This window comes from Triticum dicoccoides, chromosome 1B (genome assembly GCF_002162155.2).
Source record: "Triticum dicoccoides isolate Atlit2015 ecotype Zavitan chromosome 1B, WEW_v2.0, whole genome shotgun sequence".
NCBI classification, from domain to species: Eukaryota; Viridiplantae; Streptophyta; class Magnoliopsida; order Poales; family Poaceae; genus Triticum; species Triticum dicoccoides.
In genome coordinates this window covers 319351199-319356801 of record NC_041381.1, presented here as the reverse complement: position 1 = coordinate 319356801, position 5603 = coordinate 319351199, and positions in this window count along the sequence as shown.

Genomic DNA, 5603 nt, shown 5'->3' with positions numbered 1-5603 from the left:
CCCAATTCACAATTGCAGACACCTTCTCAGGATTCACGGAAATGCCCTTGGCAGAGATGATATGACCAAGATAAAGAACCTCATTGAGCCAAAATTCACACTTGGAGAACTTGGCGTAGAACTGATGTTCTCTGAGCTTGTCAAGTACCAAACGCAAGTGCTTGGCATGATCTTCCTTGTTCTTCGAGAAAACCAGAATGTCGTCGAGATAGACCAAGACGAATTCATTGGTGTAGGGGTTGAAGATGAAGTTCATCATGCGAGAGAACGTCGGAGGAGCGTTAGCGAGGCCAAAAGACATGACGGTGTATTCATATGAACCAAAGCTTGTTCTGAACGCCGTCTTGGGAATATCTTGCTCACGAATACGAATCTGATGATAACCCATACGGAGATCAAGCTTGGAGAATACTTGAGCACCTTTGAGTTGTTCGAATAGCTCATTGATGTTGGGAAGTGGGTATTTGTTCTTGATGGTCTTCTTGTTTACTGGACGGTAATCAACACAAAGTCGACTCGATCCATCCTTCTTCTTCACAAAAAGAACACCACAACCCCACGGAGAAGTACTAGGCCGTATGAGACCCAATCTTTCTTGCTCATCGAGTTGTTTCTTCAACTCCTTCAACTCTTCGGGGCCGAGCTTGTAGGGACGTTTGCACACAGGTTCCGTACCGGGCTCAAGTTCAATAACAAATTCAACCGGCCGGTTTGGAGGCATCCCTGGAAGTTCTTCTGGAAAGATGTCTTGATATTCGCAAACGACAGGAATTTGCGAAATAGCATCCAATTCACCCTTCTCATTGAGAGAAAACAACCGGATGGAATTATCCCGAGTGGCAAAGACAATGACATCCTCAGACGAATGAGTCAATTGAATCTGCCTGGCAGCACAGTCAAGATGTGCCTTGTGCTTAGAAAGCCAATCCATTCCGAGAATAAGATCAATATCCGAGTTACCGAGAACAATAGGGGAAGAAAGGAACTTGTAGTCACCCAATGTGATAGTAACCTCAGGGACGCAGGTGTTAGCTGTCATCTGCTTGCCCGGTGACACAATTTGCAAGGAACTTTGCAGATACTGATAATCACAGTCATACTTTGATGCAAAAGGTTTGGAAATGAAGCAATGTGATGCACCTGTGTCAAAAAGAACTTTTGCAGGAACATCGTTAACAAGAAGGTTACCCATGATCACATCTGACGAGTCCTCTGCCTGAGCTGCATTCACCATATTGACCTTGGCGTGCTTGGGATTGTGCTTGACCACAGCTGTACTTGCCGATCTGACAGGAGGAGGAGGAGGAAGACGCCTCTGGTTGGTACACTTGTTGGCATAGTGACCCTTCTGTTGGCACTTGTTGCACGTGACCTCTGAAAGCGGACGGTGATACGGAGCACTCGGTCTTGGAGCTTGAGACGAAGCCTTGTTCTGAAAGCCTGGGTTGGGTGGGTGGGAGAAACCACTGCCACCTTTGCTCTTCTGCTGATACGGCTGATGGAACGGAGGAGGAGGAAGCCAATACTTCTGCTGCTTGACCACTTGAGTAGAGGAAGACGGAGTAACATCTCTGGCACGCTTCCTGGAAGCATCACATCTCATCTGAGCAGCCTCTTGCTTCAGTGCCATGTTGTAGAACTCATCGTATCTCAACGGCTCAAAGAGGACAAGAGCGAGCTGAATTTCCTCGCGAAGAGCACCCCTGAACTGATAGATCATGCTCTTCTCATCAGGAACATCCTGCTTGGCAAAACGGGCGAGCTTCTGGAACAACTTGTTGTAGTCATAGACAGACAAAGAGCCTTGCTTCAGATTGCGGAATTCCTGACGCTTACTCTCAACCACACTTTGAGGGATGTGATGAGCGCGGAAATCTTGACGGAAATCGTCCCAAGTGATCAGACGTCCACCTCTGGAATCCTTGTACTGCTGGAACCACTCTGCAGCCTGATCTTTGAGCTGGAAAGAAGCGAACTTGACGAAATCTTCAGGCCTGACGTTGCTACATTCAAAATGCTTGCCCAGATCCACTAGCCAATCGTCAGCATCGGTAGCCTCAACACAACCGCTGAACGTCTTTGGGCCATTAGCAAGGAACTGGTTCAGAGTAGCAAAGTGGTGCTGATTATGGCCTTGATTCCCTTGACTGCCTTGATTGCGCTCTTGAAGGATTTGCATGATCAACTGTGTGTTTGCATTAGTAGCGGCCATCACAGCTTGCCATGCTTCCGGAGGAGGCGGAGGTGGAGGCGGATTAGGATTCGGAGTCGTGCGCGTTGGAGGAGCCATCCTGAAGAGGTTGACCACCATTAGCACATAGATAGACAACAATATAGAAGCTGAATCCAACGGAATGAAAATTGCAACATATAGTCTTCACATCCGAACAAAATGAACGAATGCATTCCTCTTCAAATGGTCACATATCCATAAATTGAGAAACCACGAAGAATTAAGGAAGAAAAATAATTCAACAAGGTACGGATCAAGAACGAATAATCGGTAAGAAATCCCAATCTCAAACCAATATCCGTGGAAGAAGAACTAGAGCTACCAGAACTCCCACCTATGAAATTCCCGAACCTTTCCGGTTATGCAATCAGGTGTTGGGGATACAGGGGAAGCACAATATCTCACCCAAACTAGCAATTCCTACATCTAGCTGTATCCATCCTTCAACACATAACCAGGAAACCTTCGGAAACCATCTACCTCAACCTTCGAAAAGCATCCGTTATACAAGTTATGGCGATACTCCCGAACTCCCGCCCCAGTACTGGGTGGCGTCGAGGTTATCTCACCAACGAACTGCATAAAAGAGATTTTCGATGTCGGCGAACATATCTCAAGTATACCAGAATTGCAACGATAAAATTGTGACGACAACACCTCGGAGCTCAACTCCCCGGGACACTGCCACAACCCCTAAAGACAGGAGGCACCAAGAACAATGTTCTCGTCACAAAACCATCGGAACAAAACCAAGATACTCGCGTGATCCTAAAAAAAAATTAGTGAAATTTTAGAAGAGAAGAGTCAAAACTCTACGTCAGGATGCCTTACCAGAGCGATGAGGAGACTGGGAAGTAAAAAGAATTCCTAAGCTCTCCGATATATAATTCCTAAGGACTCAAAACAATTTTTTTCTAGACACAACTCGGCTACTAAAAATGATCAAGCAATGGGGCTCCTAAGGTCGGGGATGGCTCTGATTACCAACTTGTAACGCCCTCGATGCGGCTATAGCTCCCACGTGTCGAGGCACGACTTAGAGGCATAACCACATTGAAAGCAATGTCGCAAGTCAGGCAATCATTACAACATCCCATGTAATATATAATAAAAGGGGGAGATAACATAGTTGGCTTACACTCGCCACGTCACATCAGAGTACATAAATAACATCCATCAAACAAACACTCATGGCCCGACTACGGCGCCAAAATAGAAAAAAAAACCCAACATGCGACAAAGTCCTGAATCGATAACCCCAACTAGGCACCACTACTGATCATCCGGAAAAGACACGTAGTAACGCTGAGAGTCCTCGTCGAACTCCCACTTGAGCTCGTACTCATCACCTGGAGCGGAATCACCTGGACCTGCATCTGGAGTTGTAGTATCTGTGAGCCACAGGGACTCAGCAATCTCACACCCACGCGATCCAAACTATTTAAGCTCATAGGAATGGATAAGGCAAATATATGTGGAGCTGCAGCAAGCGACTAGCATATGTGGTGGCTAACTTATACGCAAAAGAGAGCGAGAAGAGAAGGCGAAGCACGAGCGAGAAGCTAAAGGAACATCCTGCGCAAGCATAACTCCAACACCGTGTCCACTTCCCGGACTCCGCCGAGAAGGGGCCATCACGGTAACACACACGGTTGATTCATTTTAATCAAGTTTAGTTCAAGTAATCTACAACCGGACATTAACAAATTCCCATCTGCCCATAACCGCGGGCACGGCTTTCGAAAGTTCAATCCCTGCAGGGGGGTCCCAACTTAGCCCATGACAAGCTCTCACGGTCAACGAAGGAATAGACCTCCACCCGAGACACACCGATCAGACTCGGCAACCCGGTACAACAAGACAATTCGACAGGTTAAAACAAGACCAGCAACACCGCCCGAATGTGCCGACAATCCCGATAGGAGCTGCACATATCTCTTTCTCAGGGCACACTCAGATGAGAGCTCCATACAACTAAAACCAAACCTCGAGTTTCCCCGAGGTGGCGCTGCACAGGGCTCTAGTTCGGACCAACACTCAGAGGAGCACTGGCCCGTGGGGGGGCTAAAATAAAGATGACCTTCGGGCTCCGGAAACCCAAGGGAAAAAGAGGCTAGGTGGCAAATGGTAAAACCAATGTTGGGCATTGCTGGAAAAGCTTTAATCAAGGCGAACTATCAAGGGGTTCCCATTATAGCCCAACCGCGTAAGGGACGCAACAATCCGGGAACATAACACCGATATGACGGAAACTAGGGCGGCAAGAGTGGAACAAAACACTAGGCGAGAGGCCGAGCCTTCCACCCTTTACCAAGTATATAGATGCATTAAGACAACATAGCAATATAATGATATCCCAACAAGAAAATAAATGTTCCAACAAGGAACGGCTCCAATCTTCACCTGCAACTAACAACGCTATAAGAAGGGCTGAGCAAAGCGGTAACATAGCCAATCAACGGTTTGCTAGGACAATGGTGGGTTAGAGGATCAACATGGCAATTGGGAGGCTGACAAGCAAAAGGTAGGCATCGTAGCAGTGGCAAAGCAAAAGAGCGAGCAAACTAGCATAGCAAAGATAGTAGTGATTTCGAGGGTATGATCATCTTGCCTGCACAGTTGTCAGAGTTGACTGGATCCTCACAAGCAAACTCAACGGGCTCCTCGGTAGCGAACTCGTCTCCCGGCTCTACCCAACAAGACAAACAAGCAACAAGGATACAATCAACCACGGGCAAGACCAAGCAATATGATGAAATGACGATATGCTATGCGGGATGCGATGCGGCATGCAAAATGCAAGATATGACAGGAAATGCATGAACCTGGCATCAACTTGGAAAACCAAGTGTGCCACTGGATAGAGGGGATGAAATCTCTTGAAAACGATATAAAGATCATAGGAATCGGGGCTACGGTTTAGAAATGGCAAGCGTTTTAAGATATGACACCGGTCTGCGATTTACAGCAAGTAGGCATCTAAATGCAACAAAATGAACATGCTACAGCCATCAAACATGAAAACAAAATATATGGCAGTGGTGTACACAAGATGGTTGACAAAACACTAGCACTGAGCCATAGGCAAATTCATCCATTAAGAGGTTCAAACAAGCATGGCTAAAACGCAAATGCAAAACAGATTTCAGACTTAGTGAAATCAACACTAGTCTGAAATTTCAGATCACGATGCTCTCTTCGGAGCAGCAAAACAACATGATACAAAACCTGAACATAACAAGTAAGAACATGGCATGGAGCTACTCAACAAGCTTAACAAAACACCCAAAGTGACCTGGGGCCAAAAGGGTTCACAAAATACTCTACCGAGCTCACGAACATCGCTCGGACACAATCAGTTTTCAGACTT